The 17,781-nt window shown below is 38.8% G+C and overlaps 1 non-coding gene across 1 annotated transcript; it reads left to right on the top strand.

Annotated features, from left to right (window-relative positions):
• The first annotated feature begins 17,448 nt into the window (after positions 1–17,448).
• Positions 17,449–17,554, top strand: LOC128285837 (small nucleolar RNA R71). Its single transcript, XR_008276385.1, has one exon. It is a non-coding gene; the product is annotated as a small nucleolar RNA R71 (small nucleolar RNA).
• Positions 17,555–17,781: the final 227 nt, after the last annotated feature.

Raw genomic sequence — 17,781 nt, forward strand, 5'->3', positions numbered from 1 at the left:
CAAAGTAATACCTAGACTTGGGGAAATAACCTATAATTTTAAATTCTTAAAAATCAACTTGTCATGCTTGATTCTCTAATGTCTTAAAGTTTGAACAATCAATGCATAAATCCCTATGTTTTAATTCAAGATATATTAATCAAAATCATAAATCAATTAAAATTTATCCTAAATATGATATGAGAGCTTTTCAAGAGAACAAGGTAATCATTCAGGGATTTTTCTGATAATGACATGAATGCCCCCCACACTTAAGATGTACATTGCCCTCAATGTACAAAGATAGGTATTATAGAATATAAAAATAAGATAGGGAGAGAAGTGAAACTTCCTGTATGATGAATTCCTCGAACTAGAGTTTTGGAGAGTAATCGGTTCGAGAGTGGAGGAGGATACTCCGGCGGTCGTAGAGCTTCATAAGTCCTGCGCCAAAAGAATATTTTATCTAGTGGTAGCTATGGTCGTGGTCGATCAGGACATGGTAGTCGTGGAGAACCTTTCCTGGTGGAGTTTTAGTTCCTATGTGACGATGAGCTTAAGAGCTCTATATAACTGTGATAAAATCAGGAACTTTTTAGGGGATATTAGGAAGAATAATTACTCAAAAATAAATAACCGAAATTAATAATTAAAAATAAAATTTCTAAAATCTAATAAAAATAAAAAGTACTTTCAATAAAAATTAAAAACATAAAATAATAAATAAATATTTTTAAACATCTTCATCGCTGGATGGTTCGCGAGGTGGGACTGGCGATGAGATGTGGAGGTGCTGACAAATCTGCTGTAGAGTAGCATCAATGTTGTCAAATTGTTGAAAACACTGCTACTCAAATCGAGTGAGGCACTCAGAGATGTCAGCATATGAAGCCACCGCATGAACTGCGAGAGGGTGATGGTGGCTGAGTCGGTGGGTCCTCGTGCTGTGGGGGGACATCATCAGGAATGTCCTCGTAGGCCTACTCCTCGGTAGATTGGGCGAGATAATACTGGAGAGGGTAGATTCCTCGGTTGCGACAGCCCTAAATTGACCCTAGTCGGAAAGTGGTTTCGGGACCACGAAACCGAGTCTTATAAATAATTAAAGGTTATATTCTGTGTTTATGATGTGCGTAAATGCTTGTGTGATAGTTCCATACTTTAATTTGGTCAGTGTATGTGAAATTTATTAATAGGGACTTATGTGAGACAATTTAGAAATATGCTAGGCAAGTGTTCAAGTGGCCTATTAATATATGTGGGAAAGTGCTTGTCCTTGCATGTCAAATTAGCCAAATTAAAGCATTGTGGCCGGCCATGCTATGGGTGGAAACATGTCACAAACATGTTATGTTAGTGATGTATGTTAGGAAAAATAAAATAAGGAGCATGGTAATTAAATAATGAAAGGGAGGAGTGATGAAAAAAAAAAATGGTCTCATCCATGCCCCCCCTTTGCCGTGAATGGAAGAAAGAAAACAAAGAAAAAAAAAATGTGTTCATCCTTGAACATCTTTGGCCGAATAAAAGAAAGAAAGGAAGGGAATGAGCTTGGAGAAAAATCGGCTATGAAGGCTCACTAGATTAAGGTATGTTTAATGTTGCTTTGAAAGTTCATACATCCCTTGGATGATTAGTCTAAATTCTAACTATCTCACGGATGGATTTGGGATTATTAGAGAGTTAGCATTCGACTAAGAGGCTTCAAAAGTTTTAGTTGAAGCCTTGAGACTATTAGCATGTTAGCTATATGGATGTGTTATGAGGCTTGAGGTATCTTGAGCATCCGCCATGGTAGGAAGTAGAAGGAAAATATGGTTGTTGTTAGATGAAGTAGAGTCTAACAAATGAGCACATATGTGCATTAGTTGCTAGATGGAGAAGAATCGGCTAGCAAGTTGTGTGCTAAGGCGAATATAATTTTGTATATTAATGAGTAATGCATGTGTTGAATTGATGGAAAGGGAGAGGATGCTTTACTAGTGTATATATGTGTATTGGCCAAGTTTTGAACTTGAAACAAAATGGTGTTTAGTCCATACAAGTGACCATACTTGTAGAATGTATTAAGTGTTGCAATCGGCCTCAACATAGACATGTATGTTCGGCCACATGAATGAGTACATAAGTTGATGTGTATGTTCGGCCAAAGGTAAGCATATTGATGGCTTTATCTTGACTTAGAAAATTCGGCTAAGGGGAAATATTAGCTAATATGTTGAATTCGATTCATGATTCCATATATATATGTGACTCTAATGCCTAATGTATATATGGGCTAAGTACCTTGAGGTTCTCTTTTGATGTTCAAATGAATTGTGTTAAATTGCTTAATGTGATTAAAAATGCGCATGACCATTGTGTATTTGAGCTAAAGGGTGGCCATATGACCTATTAAACTCCTTGTCATATTCGGCCATAAGCTAGCATAATGAGACTTTAATAAGTTAAATTTGTTTGAATTAGCTCAAGAGCTTAGAGGACCACAGTTGGATAAGGGAAAGGAAAAAGTTATCGAATTGCCGCCGAAATCGTTCGACCACATCCGAGGTAAGTTTTTGAGTAATGGAGCTTAGATTATGATTCGATTAGATTATGTCTTAAGTAAATCAAAATCATGCTCTTTGTATGTGGCTATTAAGCCGAAATTGCAAGTGTGATAAGTGTCTTGTGTTTGAGCTTTTGTAACAGCCCTAATTTGACCCTAGTCGGAATGTGGTTTCGGGACCACAAAATCGAGTCATAAAATTTAGTTAAAATTTTATTTACATACCTTATATGTGTGGTAGTACTTGTATAAAAATTTGATGTTTTAATTTTTATCTTAGGAATGTGAATCTTGCTTGAAAGGATTTAGTTGAGAGACTTAGAAAATTTGATAGGTAAATAAGTAAGGACCAAATAGTATTGAAATATGAAAATTTGGGTTTGCATGTCAAAATGCCCAAAATTATGTTGAGTGGCCGGCCAAGCATGGCTTCATTCTTCCAAGGTTATGTTGTTTATTATTTAATATTGGTGAGTAATTAAAATAGAGAAGAAATAAAGATTAATAATAAGAAAATGAACAAAAAAAAGTGTGTGTTCATCCTTGCTATCCTTTAGCGAAAAACCAAGTAAAAGAAGGAGAGAAAAGCTTTGGAGAAATTCGGCCATAATTGTATCTAGGTTGAGGTATGTTGAAGTTATTCCTTTAAATTCATGTATATTTTTGGTTGTTAGTTTGAATTCCATCTATCCCATGGTTGGATTTGGGGTTGTTGGAGAGTTGGGATTTGACAAAGAAGCTTAAAATTTTAGTTGATACATTGATGCTATTAACGTGTTAGTTATATGGATGTGTTAAGTTGCTTGTTATGTTAGCATGAAAGTTGAAGTTGTTAAGTCATGGTGTTGGAGGTGCCGAATGTAGGACTAAGAAGAGGATGAGGGTTCGGCTAACATAGTTGAAAGGGGATGTTGCCGATTTTTAGATTTAGATTATGGGAGTGGCTATAATGGGCATTAAGATGTTAAACTTAAGAAATGTAGTCACATGGGGATTTATATGATATTACAAATAGAGGTGAAGCTATGCTAGATTGGGAAAAAGTCGATCAAGTGTGCATGAGAAGAATTTAGGTGTTTAGATGATGTTATAGATGACATTGTACATGTATATATATTCGGCCATCAAAGTGAGTATGTAGGTGATGTTGAATCAAATTTTTGGTGCACATTCGGTTATGTATATATATATATATATACATAAGTATGTCCATTCGTGATGTTACCTTTAACTATGTGTATAATCGACTAAATGGGTAATTAGTAAGAGTGGTTGCCGAATATACAAACATACATATGCATGTGTCGTTGAGTTATAAATGTTTAGCAAGATGACTAAACTAGTTAATTTATTTATTAAGCCCGAGAAGTTAAAGAAGTGGAATCAAGCAAGGGCAAAGCCAAGGACATCGAGTAGCCGGGTCGGAACCGTTATACCCAACACAAGGTAAGTCCTTAAGCACTTTTTGCTAGAACTCCTTGGATAGATATTTTCAGAATGATTCCCTACTTAATAATATGACCATATGTACAATTTGAGTTAAGTAAATTGCTTTACCATGATGAAACAACATAAGGCACTATGTGTGCAAAATTATGTGGCACTATGTGTGCCGATTGGGAGGTTGAAGCATGAGGGAATCTCAAATGCACTATGTGTGCGATTTACTATGGCACTATGTGTGCGATTTACTATGGCACTATGTGTGCGAACATAATAAGCACTATGTGTGCAACATTCGGTTGTTGATATAAATTGTGCATGAACGAGGTAAGTGATTGAGCTACTAACTAAATATCGAAATTGAGATTGTGTGGTGTATGCATAAATTTATCTAGTGTATCGTTGTTCCAAACTTGAGGAAATGGATCTAAATCGATTGGGCTGACTTGGCATTTGATTTGATTGAAGGACTTGGCATGAGATCGAACCAAAAATTTAAGAAATTGTAGCATAGTTTGTTATGGTTGGAAAAATTGATTTTGTATTATTTGTTTTTCACGTATGATTGTTATTGTTGGACGGTAGAGTAGTGCTTACGACTTACTGAGTATGTACTCATTTGGTGTGCTTATTTGTTGCTTATTTAGGTTCTTGATCCATTTTGTGTGCTCGGGACCGTCGTCAAGTCATCACACCGCTAGCAACTTTTGGTATCTTCTTTTAGTTGGTCTAGGAGAACATTTCGGCATGTATAGGCTATTATGTTTTTTGAAATTGGGTATGTAAACTTTAGCCATGCGAAAATGGCATAATGTTCGGTTGGATTTGGTTCTATGATGTTTGGACACAAGTCTTGGTAATTCGGTTTTGGTTGAGTATTGGTCGAGGCCTACTGATTATTATGCCATATGTCATGGCTGATTATTTTCGTGTTAAATTCATGATTTGGTAATAGTGTAGTAGGGAGATGCTCGGTGATGATTAACCCTTGGCATGGCTAGTCATGATCATAATTTGTAATATGTATGATGAATTATTAGTTAGATCAAGGAAAAATCATGAAATAGGCATAGTTACTTTAGTAACAGATGCTGACAGCAGCAGTGATGTGAGATTGAAAAATCACTAAAAATAGTAGAAATGGAATTAAATAGTGAATAAATTATGTAATCAAACCTTGATGAATCTACTTTCACATGGAAGAAACGAAACGATCCTATGAGTTGTATGTTAAGAGTTATTTAAGTTTTCGTGAGACAGGGCCAGAACGGTTTCTGGAGTCCCTGTTCCGACTTTAGAAATTCATTATAAATTGACCAGAGATAATTAGAAGTCATGCCATATATGTACAGATTCCTTTTTGAGTCTAGTTTCTGTAGAAAGAAACGGCTTCAGTATTGAAGCCCTGTACTGAGAGATATTCAAGTCGTAATGCGAAAAGGTCAGTGTAGTCGATCCCTGTAACATGGGAGACTTTAACTAATAAACTGTACTAATTGGCCCGACCAAAAATTCTATAAAAAATTTTGTAGATTCATATACGAGTCTAGTTTCAGGGAAAAATCACGAAACTGATTTTCGAGTTGTGGAACTCAAGATATGATTTTTAAGGTGACAGTGACACAGTTAGCCAGCTGTCTGGAAATTTTTAAAATGAACTGTGCTAGTAAGTGGATTAAGCCCGTTAACCCCTCGTGTCCGACTCCGGCGACGGTCTCGGGTACGTGGTGTTACATTTTTATTGGTATCAGAGCTATGGTTTAGTCGGTTCTAGGACTACCATAGCACGTATGAGTCTAGCTATACATGCCTTAATGTTAATGTTTAAATGTGTGATGACTTCTGACGGTTAAAATTTTTGTTTTGATTAGTAAATGGATCCCGGTGTAGAGAGAACCTTGGCGGATGACGTTGAAAGTGTAGCGGCTGCTCCTGCACAAGGGACGCCACCTGTTGAACCTCAGTCATTTATGAATAATCAAGGTGAGGGGGCTAAACAAGCCTTCTTTACCATGATGAATGAGTGGGTCGCGCAATATGCCCGAACCAATTCTACTGTCCAACAATTTTCGAATTTGAATAATCCACCCCAAGAGCCCGTAATGCCGTCGATTCATCGATCCTGTGAAATTGAGTAAGCCACCTGTAGACTTGATTAGGAAGCGCGGGCTGAGGAGTTCAGGGCCATAGTTCTTGATGATGCCGAAAGGGCCGAAGTTCGCTTGATAACACCATTCGGTGTTTGATGAACTATCATGCACACCGATGAATGTCTAAAGTGTGCTATATCCTTGTTATGGACTCACCTACTATTGGTGGAGGACCTTGATTTCCATAGTCCCAAACGAACGAAGTTACTTGGGATTTCTTTCAAACGAAATTTCGAAAGAAGTATATTAGTCAACGGTTCATCGATCAAAAACGTAAGGAATTCTTGGAACTCAAGCAAGGCCGTATGACAGTATCTGAATACGAACATGAGTTCGTAAGACTCAGTCGGTATGCTCGGGAGTGTGTGGCCGATGAAGTTGCTATGTGCAAAAGATTTGAAGAAGGATTGAATGAAGATTTAAAGCTACTAGTGGGTATTTTGGAGATAAAAGAATTCGTAACACTAGTTGAACGAGCCTGTAAGGCGGAAGAACTTGGAAAGGAGAAGAAGAAGGCTGAATTTGAAGCTAAAGACTATCGTAAGAGATCGACGGGTAAAGCTCCGATCTCGGCTGTAAAGAAGTTCAGGGAGGACACTAATAAATCGAGGACGGCTGCGGGAATTTCCATTAGAGCACGACCATTGACGGACTCCCGAGCTACTTCGGTAGCTAGTGTGGGCAATAACCGTCAAGAGAAACCTGAATGCCCCCAATGTGGAAGAAGACACATAGGTGAATGTTGGGGTAAGTCTACTAACAGGGCCTGTTACGGATGCGGTTCGAAGGATCACTTCATTAGAGATTGCACGGAGCTTGATGAGAAGAATAAGATGCAAGGTGCAAGACCTAGTGGAATGACAGCTAGAGGTAGGCCACCGAGAATTTTAGGAGGTAGGGGTGGTAATCAGAGAGGGGCTTCTGATACGGCTGTTCGATCCGAGGCCCGTACTCCTGCTAGAGCATATGCCATTCGCGCACGAGAGGAGGCGTAAAAGGAAAACCATTGATTTGAGAAGTGCAAATAATGAGGTAGTCCGAGTTGAGTCTACTGATTTAAAGGGGGTACCAGTGATAATATCTTCAATGACCGCTCAGAGATATGTGAAAAAGGGGTGTGAAACTTACCTTGCGTATGTGTTTGATAGCAAAGAGGTGGAAAGGAAACTTGAATCAGTACCAGTGGTTTGTGAGTATTCAGATGTTTTTCTGAGGAGTTACCGGGGTTGCCACCGGTTCGAGAGGTGGAATTGACATCGAGATTGTACCGTACCACGCCAATCTCAATAGCCCGTATCGTATGGCATTAACGGAATTAAAGGAATTGAAAGTTCAATTGCAAGAATTGGTGGATAGAGGTTTCGCTCGACCGAGTTTTTCTCCATGGGGCGCACCCATATTGTTTGTGAAAAAGAAGGATGGAACCATGAGATTGTGCATCGACTATCGTCAGTTGAATAAAGTGACCATAAAGAATAAATACCCGTGATCACGTATTGATGATTTATTTGATCAATTAAAGGGAGCCTCAGTATTTTCCAAGATAGATTTGAGATCTGGTTATTATCAGTTGAGGGTTCGAGACTCGGACATAACCAAAACCGCTTTTAGAACAAGGTACGGTCACTACGAATTCTTAGTGATGCCGTTTGGACTCACTAATGCCCCTGCAGTATTTATGGATTTAATGAATCGAGTATTCAAGCCATACTTGGATCGATTTGTGGTTGTGTTTATTGATGATATTTTAGTTTATTCACAAGGTGAAGCCGAACACGCTGAGCATTTGAAGTTAGTATTACTGATTTTGCGAGACAAGAAGTTATCGCAAAATTCATAAATGTGAATTTTGGTTGAAAGAGGTTAGCTTTTTGGGGCACGTGGTGTCCGCGACGGTGTTAGAGTGGATCCGAACAAAATTTCGCCATACTCGATTGGAAACCTCCGAGGAGTGTTCTTGAAGTTAGGAGCTTTTGGGACTTGCGGATACTACCGACGGTTTGTAAGGGGTTTCTCGATGATAGCTGCACTGCTGACTGAAACTACTCCAAAAGATGTTGAGTTTGAATGGACGTAAAATTGTCGAAGAGTTTCGATCGACTAAAGACTGCTTAACCGAAGCTCCGGTGTTAGTACAACCGAGTCCGGCAAAGAGTTTGTCATTTATAGTGATGCATCCTTACTTGGGCTAGGTTGTGTGTTGATGAAAGAAGGTCGAGTTGTGGCCTATGCGTCGAGACAATTAAAGCCGCATGAGAGAAACTATCCGACCCATGATCTTGAATTGGCGGCCATAGTGTTCGCCCTGAAAATATGGCGGCATTACTTGTTTGGGGAAAGGTGTCATATTTATTCGGACCACAAAAGTCTTAAATATTTGATGACACAAAGAGATCTAAATCTACGACAAAGACGTTGGCTTGAGTTGTTGAAAGACTATGAACTTGTCATTGATTATCACCGGGAAGGCTAACGTGGTGGTGATGCTTTGAGTCGTAAAGCCTCGCTTGCTTTGAGAGCGATGGATGCTCACCTATCCGTTTCGCCCGATGAGGTGCTAGTAGTTGAATTAAAAGCCAAACCATTATTGATTCATCAAATACTTGAATCCCAGAAAGTCGACGCTGAATTGGTCGCTAAACGAGCTAAATGTGCCTCGAATGAGGAATCGGAGTTTCGGATTGACAACAATGATTGCTTGACGTTCAAGGGTCGATTATGTGTTCCAAGAAGTTCGAAACTTATTTCGATGATTTTGAATGAGGCTCATAGTGGCCGAATGTGGGGGAGAGTTGTAACAGCCCTAATTTGACCCTAGTCGGAATGTGGTTTCGGGACCACAAAACCGAGTCATAAAATTTAGTTAAAATTTTATTTGCATACCTTATATGTGTGGTAGTACTTGTATAAAAATTTGATGTTTTAATTTTTATCTTAGGAATGTGAATCTTGCTTGAAAGGATTTAGTTGAGAGACTTAGAAAATTTGATAGGTAAATAAGTAAGGACCAAATAGTATTGAAATATGAAAATTTGGGTTTGCATGTCAAAATGCCCCAAATTATGTTGAGTGGCCGGCCAAGCATGGCTTCATTCTTCCAAGGTTATGTTGTTTATTATTTAATATTGGTGAGTAATTAAAATAGAGAAGAAATAAAGATTAATAATAAGAAAATGAACAAAAAAAAAGTGTGTGTTCATCCTTGCTATCCTTTAGCCGAAAAGCCAAGTAAAAGAAGGAGAGAAAAGCTTTGGAGAAATTCGGCCATAATTGTATCTAGGTTGAGGTATGTTGAAGTTATTCCTTTAAATTCATGTATATTTTTGGTTGTTAGTTTGAATTCCATCTATCCCATGGTTGGATTTGGGGTTGTTGGAGAGTTGGGATTTGACAAAGAAGCTTAAAAATTTTAGTTGATACCTTGATGCTATTAACGTGTTAGTTATATGGATGTGTTAAGTTGCTTGTTATGTTAGCATGAAAGTTGAAGTTGTTAAGTCATGGTGTTGGAGGTGCCGAATGTAGGACTAAGAAGAGGATGAGGTTCGCTAACATAGTTGAAAGGGATGTTGCCGATTTTTAGATTTAGATTATGGGAGTGGCTATAATGGGCATTAAGATGTTAAACTTAAGAAATGTAGTCACATGGGGATTTATATGATATTACAAATAGAGGTGAAGCTATGCTAGATTGGGAAAAAGTCGATCAAGTGTGCATGAGAAGAATTTAGGTGTTTAGATGATGTTATAGATGACATTGTACATGTATATATATTCGGCCATCAAAGTGAGTATGTAGGTGATGTTGAATCAAATTTTTGGTGCACATTCGGTTATGTATATATATATATATACATAAGTATGTCCATTCGTGATGTTACCTTTAACTATGTGTATAATCGACTAAATGGGTAATTAGTAAGAGTGGTTGCCGAATATACAAACATACATATGCATGTGTAGTTGAGTTATAAATGTTTAGCAAGATGACTAAACTAGTTAATTTATTTATTAAGCCCGAGAAGTTAAAGAAGGGGAATCAAGCAAGGGCAAAGCCAAGGACATCGAGTAGCCGGGTCGGAACCGTTATACCCAACACAAGGTAAGTCCTTAAGCACTTTTTGCTAGAACTCCTTGGATAGATATTTTTCAGAATGATTCCCCTACTTAATAATATGACCATATGTACAATTTGAGTTAAGTAAATTGCTTTACCATGATGAAACAACATAGGGCACTATGTGTGCAAAATTATGTGGCACTATGTGTGCCGATTGGGAGGTTGAAGCATGAGGGAATCTCAAATGCACTATGTGTGCGATTTACTATGGCACTATGTGTGCGATTTACTATGGCACTATGTGTGCGAACATAATAAGCACTATGTGTGCAACATTCGATTGTTGATATAAATTGTGCATGAACGAGGTAAGTGATTGAGCTACTAACTAAATATCGAAATTGAGATTGTGTGGTGTATGCATAAATTTATCTAGTGCATCGTTGTTCCAAACTTGAGGAAATGGATCTAAATCGATTGGGCTGACTTGGCATTTGATTTGATTGAAGGGCTTGGCATGAGATCGAACCAAAAATTTAAGAAATTGTAGCATAGTTTGTTATGGTTGGAAAAATTGATTTTGTATTATTTGTTTTTCACTTATGATTGTTATTGTTGGACGGTAGAGTAGTGCTTACGACTTACTGAGTTATGTACTCATTTGGTGTGCTTATTTGTTGCTTATTTAGGTTCTTAATCCATTTTGTGTGCTCGGGACCGTCGTCGAAGTCATCACACCGGCTAGCAACTTTTGGTATCTTCTTTTTAGTTGGTCTAGGAGAACATTTCGGCATGTATAGGCTATCATGTTTTGTTGAAATTGGGTATGTAAACTTTAGCCATGCGAAAATGGCATAATGTTCGGTTGGATTTGGTTCTATGATGTTTGGACACAAGTCTTGGTAATTCGGTTTTGGTTGAGTATTGGTCGAGGCCTACTCGATTATTATGCCATATGTCATGGCTGATTATTTTTGGTGTTAAATTCATGATTTGGTAATAGTGTAGTAGGGAGATGCTCGGTGATGATTAACCCTTGGCATGGCTAGTCATGATCATAATTTGTAATATGTATGATGAATTATTAGTTAGATCAAGGAAAAATCATGAAATAGGCATAGTTGCTTTAGTAACAGATGCTGACAGAAGCAGTGATGTGAGATTGAAAAATCACTAAAAATAGTAGAAATGGAATTAAATAGTGAATAAATTATGTAATCAAACCTTGATGAATCTACTTTCACATGGAAGAAACGAAACGATCTATGAGTTGTATGTTAAGAGATATTTAAGTTTTCGTGAGACAGGGCCAGAACGGTTTCTGGAGTCCCTGTTTCGACTTTAGAAATTCATTATAAATTGACCAGAGATAATTAGAAGTCATGCCATATATGTACAGATTCCTTTTCGAGTCTAGTTTCTTTATAAACAAACGGTATCAGTATTGAAACCCTGGTCAGGGAGATATCCAAGTCGTAATGCGCAAAGGTCAGTGTAGTCGATCCCTGTAACATGGGAGACTTTAACTAATAAACTGTACTAATTGGCCCAACCAAAAATTCTAGAAAAAATTTTGTAGATGCATATACGAGTCTAGTTTCAGGGAAAAATCACGAAACTGATTTTCGAGTTGTGGAACTCAAGATATGAATTTTAAGGTGACAGTGACACAGTTAGCCAGCTGTCTGGAAATTTTTAAAATGAACTGTGCTAGTAAGTGGATTAAGCCTGTTAACCCCTCGTGTCCGACTCCGGCGACGGTCTCGGGTACGGGGTGTTACAGCTTTGGTAATGAAAATGAAATACGGATGTGTCATGATTTATTGATAAATGTGCATGGTTATTCGAATGATGTCCGGGCTAAGTCCCGAAGGCTTTGTGCTAAGTGACTATATTCGGACTAAGATCCAAGGCATTTGTGCGAGTTACTAATTCAGGCTAAGCTCAAGGCATTGGTGCGAGTTACTAAATCCGGTTAAGTCCCGAAGGCATTTGTGCGAGTTACTATAACCGGGCTATGTCCCGAAGGCATTTGAATGAGTAGCTATATCCGGTTAAATTCCGAAGGTACGTGATTCGGGAATGAGCGATCTTGCTGTAAAAATTTCAGTTAATACGCTTGTAAAATCCCAACAATGAGGTATGTTTCGTATGTGCATTGGAATAGTTGATTCCTTGAATAATATTCGCTCAATCGAGTAATGAGCTTCGGTATTTGGCTAAGATGATCCCTTATGTATGAATATAGGGGTTGGAATGTGAAGTAGGAATGATTTGAGAATATGTATATATGGAATTATCCGTTTAGTTATATGAATGCTATACTTCATTGTGCTTAAATTCTTTGCTCAAAACTTACTAAGCATTTAATGCTTACTCCGCTTATTTAATTCTCTTTTATAGATTTTGGTTCTTCACTATCGGACTCGGGATTTTTGAAGTCGAAGTCACCCACACTATCAAAGCCCTTTTGGTATACTTTTGGTTGAACTTTGAAATGGCATGTATAGGACTACCCTTTTGTTGTTGGTCATGTACCCTTGGTTTTGTGTAAGTTTGGATAGCCATGCGAAAATGGCTTAAATATACTTTGATCATAGCATTATAATCGTTTTGTATGTTGTTCGTCGAGAGGTATGGAAATGTTGGTAACGGTTAGCCATGGGAATGGTCATTCATGATCACTTTTGGTATATGTATGACAAACTCTAGTTGATCCATGGAGGATCATGAAATAGGTAAAGTTTACCTTAAAAATAGATGCTGGCAGCAGCAGTGATGTGGATGTGAAAAATCACTAAAAATAGAAGAAATGGAATTAAATAGTGAATAAATTATGTAATCGAACCTTGATGAATCTATTTTCATAAGAAAGTAACGAAACATTCATATGAACAGTATATTGTGAGATGTTAAAGTTTTCGTGAGACAGGACCAGAACGGTTTCTGGATCCCCTGATCTGACTTTGGAAATTCTCTATAAATTAACCAGAGATAATTAGAAGTCATACCATATATGTATAGATTAATTTTTCAGTCTACTTTAATTAGAAACAACCGGCATAAGTATTGAAGCCCTGTACAAGGAGTTATCCAAGTCGCATTGCAGGAAGGTCAGAGTAGTCGAACCCTGTAACAGGGGAGACTTTAACTAATAAACTGTACTAATTGGCTGGACCAAAAATTCTAGAAAATAATTTGTGGATGGATATATGAGTCTAGTTTCAGGGAAAAATTTCGAAACTGATTTTCGAGTTGTGGAACTCAAGTTATGATTTTTAAGGTGACAGTGATGCAGTTAGCCAGTTGTCTGGAAAATTTTCAAATGGACTGTGAAAATAAGTGGATTAAGCCCGTTAACTCCTCGTGTCTGACTCCGGCAACGGTCTCGGGTACGGGGTGTTACATCGGTGTTTCTCGATTATCCTCATGCTAAGCATGCTCGAGATGCCTTGTGGAGACATCTGGCCGATAAAGGTGAGGGATGATTCTTGGGCTGCGATGTTGAGGAGCCTGAAGTGTCGCGCCAGTCGAGTCACATAGGGGCCAATGGAGATGACCGCCTTCCGATGCCACTCCGTCTGGTGCTAAATCGCAAGGGTGATAAAATAGGCAAGGTCGATACGTGCCCCTGTGACATACACCATAAGAAGTAGGGTCGTGAGTGTTGACAACGTTCGTGCTCTCTGGCCTCTCTGTAATCGTGTGAACCAAAATGGCATGTAGGTACTTCAGGGATGGTGGGAGAATTGATGCCTTGGAGCGGCAAGGATTGTAGGAGGTTGCGCCAGGGGCCAAAGTGTGCCAGCACTTCGAGGGAGAAAAATATATGTGGTGAGTGAGAGCATGTAGTTCATTTTCCTCCTTGAACTCCTCCGTATATAAGCCTAGTGCAGCACCGAACTCTGGGACGCTTAGCTGGCGGGCTAACCCATCTAGGCGAAACTGGACCGTGCCGGGATCATCGTAATTTGTCATTACGGTCTGAAGATGGAACGTTGAGTATAGTTCCATTGTGAGCTTGAGATACGTCGGCTCGATAATCCCAAAGAACAGCTCCCAAGGGTCAGTGTTTAGGAGGGCCCGAATCACATCAGCCATCTAAACTTGTTCTACGGTAGCCCAGTCGATGCAGCAGCCCGCAATTAAGGGTCGGGCTCGAAGTATTTGGAAAAGCTTTTCTTGGGGCCATTGGGGGAACTGCAGGAGAGGGTGACAAATTTTCGTGGTTGGACCTGTGGAAGATGACGCTCCCTTTCTCTTCTTCGAGGCAGGTATGACGACCTTTTTACCACGTGAAGATGACATGGTACTTGCGTTTAGAATCATCAACTCATCTTGATGAGTGGTCAAAGTAAAAGGAATACAATTTTCAAATAAAAAGTAGAATTTCAGCCACAAACAAACATAACTGATATAATAATTTTGTGACCTTATCGTTGTATGAAAATGGGCGTAGTAATGGCATGTGTAGGAAAAAAGAGTGAGGCTTTTCTAACAACATGATTGAAAAATGAAAATTGAATGATAGACATTGGCATGAAAATATCATGGGAATGAGCATGGTAAAGTCATGGGTATGAGGTTTCCCTAATAACTTGATTTAACACGCAATGTATAATAACTAACCTAAGAATGCAAACTAAATGATAAAATAATGACCAAAATGAAAAATAGTTTGAAAGAAATGAAGATTATGCTAATAATAAGCATTAGTAATAAGTAAAATAGAAGTGAAAGGAGTAAACAAATGCTAAGGGAGAGAGATTGAGCATTAAAAACAAAGTGTTCCCCAATTTCAGCCCGTGTTCCCCAATTTCAGCCCGTGTGATTCGCGAATTTCAAATTTGGGCGCGTCTGACATTTAGTACATGCCCGTGTTCCTCGGGTGTGTGGGTTCACACGGCCGTGTCACACGACCGTGTCTAGCTTCGTTCGCTTCTCCCACGCCTGTGTGTGCAAGCTCCACACCCGTGTTAATTTAACAGGTTCGAGCACGGGTGTTCCACACGGGCATGTCGCATGCCCGTGTTGTTTTGGCAAGCTTGACCACGGCCGTGGCGTTTAATCATGCCCGTTTGGGGAAATCTTTTGGCCTGTTTTCACACGGCCTTAAGCACGCCCGTGTGCTTGGCCGTGTCTTTGTGGAAACACTTGTATTCAAGATTTCTATTAGTAAGTTAGGAGTGAAATACCAAAATTTAAAGAAATTAATATTGTTAGTGCTCGGGTTGCCTCCCGAGAAGCGCTTATTTATAGTCTAAGCTCGACTTACCTCTCTAGTGAATGGTCATGGTGGTTTGAGAAGTTTATACTCCTCATTCCTGCTATCAATCTCATCAAAATAAGGTTTTAATCGGGTGTTGTTTACCTTAAAAGTGCCAAACTTGGGATGACTCACCTTTACTGTACCGAATGGAAAAATACTGAGTACCGTAAAAGGGATTTCCTCATTCGGTGTGGTAGTGATAGTGTGGGGATCTGCGACATCTAATAAGACCTTATCACCAACCTTAAGTTGATTTAGAGAGGTATCGGGCTCGTTTCGACATAGTTTTAGTTTGTCGAGTGTTCTTGGTTTGTGCGTCCGCCATTCATCGAGTTCCTCGATTTGTAATCTTCAATCTTCATAAACAGGTCCTCTACTATTGCTTGAGGATGACTCGTGTGCTTCCTTCAAACTCATTTTCTGCAAAGTAGGTTGCACCATATTGTTAGTTTTAGTAGAATTGTTTAAATGATCACCTTCAATTCCTGATGTGTTGCCAGAATTGCGAGCTTGAAGGGTGATTGTTTCGTCTCCCACCCAGAGTTTGAATTCAGCTGTGCTAACATCAATTATGGTTTTAGCAGTTGCTAAAAAGGGCCTTCCTAGAATTAAGGGAGTGTTGCTATCCTCTTCTATATCTAGAACAATAAAGTCAATGGGAAATATAAATTTATCGATTTTAACTAGCACATCTTCAATAATACCTCTAGGAATCTTATAGTTTTATCTCGCTAATTGAATGCTCATCCTAGTGCATTTGGGTTTCTCGAGACCTAGTTGCTTAAACATTTTGTAAGGCATGACGTTGATACTAGCCCCTAGATCAGCTAATGCATGATTAACATCTAAACTACCAATTAAGCAAGGAATAGTAAAGCTCCCTGGGTCTTTTAGTTTGTTGGGTAGTTTATTTTGGAGAATGGCCGAGCAAACTGCGTTCAGCTCCACATGCGACGGCTCGTCCAACTTTCACTTATTTGCTAAAAGTTCCTTTAAAAATTTCATTGCGTTTGACATCTGCGATAGAGCTTCAATAAATGGTAAGTTAATATGTAATTTTTTTAAGAGTTTAAGGAATTTACCAAATTATTCATCTGAGCGGTCTTTCCTTGTCGCGTTGGGGTATGGCACACGAGGTTTATATTCGACAGTCACTGGTTTGTTTGTATTTTGATCTACCTCACCTTGACCTTTGCTTACCTCAGTTTCTTGCCTCGGTTCTGGTTCAGGCTCAACGATTCCTTCGTCATCTTGAATATTAATTGCGTTGAGTTGTTCCCTTGGGTTAGGTTCAGTATTAATTGGCAAACTATCTTGTGGTCGTTCAAGATTAGTTTGGAAAGCTGGCCTATCTGAGTTTTGAGCCCTTGGATCGACGCTTGTTGATTTTTAAGTGTTGTCTCGGTGTTCTGAAAACGGGTTTCTGACACTGATATAAACTTTGAGAGCATCTCTTCAAGGTTTGGCTTCTTTTCCTGTTGGTAGGGTGGTTGTTGGTAGCCTAGAAGATGTTGTGGTCTTTGATTTCCTTGACTGTCCCACGAGAAATTGGTGTGGTTCCTCCAACTTGCATTATAAGTGTTACTATATGGATCGTTTTGAGGTCGAGGATTATTACCCATGTAGTTTAATTGCTCGTTATCCATGTTGTGGCCATAAGGTTGGTATTCCAAATAGTTTGTTCCACTTTCACTTGCTTCGCACTACATTACTGGGTGAACTTGTGAAGAATTAAGAAAACAATCAATCTTTTTATTTAAGAGTTCTACTTGATTAGAGAGCATGGTGACCGAATCGACGTTATAAACGCTGGCTGTTTTCTTTGGCTTTGTCCTCATGACTTGCCACTGATAGTTATTCAGTGACATCTCCTCTATAAACTCATAGGCATCTTTCGGTGTTTTATTGTTGATGGTTCCGCCAGCAGCTGCGTCAACCATTTGTCGAGTCGAAAGATTCAGACCATTGTGAAAATGTTTGTACTTGGAGCCAAAGCGGTAACCCATGGTGGGGGCATCTTCTCAAAAGGTCATTGTATCTCTCCCATGCATCGTAGAGTGTTTCTAAATCTATCTGCACAAAGAAGAGATATCATTACGTAATTTAGCCGTTTTAGCTGGCGGAAAATATTTTAGTAAAAACTTTTCGGTCATTTGCTCCCAAGTAGTAATTGACCCTCGTGGTAACGAGTTTAACCACTGTTTAGCTTTGTTCCTCAATGAAAAGCGAAACAACCGAAGACGTATGATATCATCAGAAACGTCATTAATTTTAAATTTATTGCATAGTTCTAAGAAGTTGGCTAAATGAGCGTTGGGATCCTCATCCTGCA

This window comes from Gossypium arboreum, chromosome 12 (assembly GCF_025698485.1).
Source record: "Gossypium arboreum isolate Shixiya-1 chromosome 12, ASM2569848v2, whole genome shotgun sequence".
Lineage (NCBI taxonomy): Eukaryota > Viridiplantae > Streptophyta > Magnoliopsida > Malvales > Malvaceae > Gossypium > Gossypium arboreum.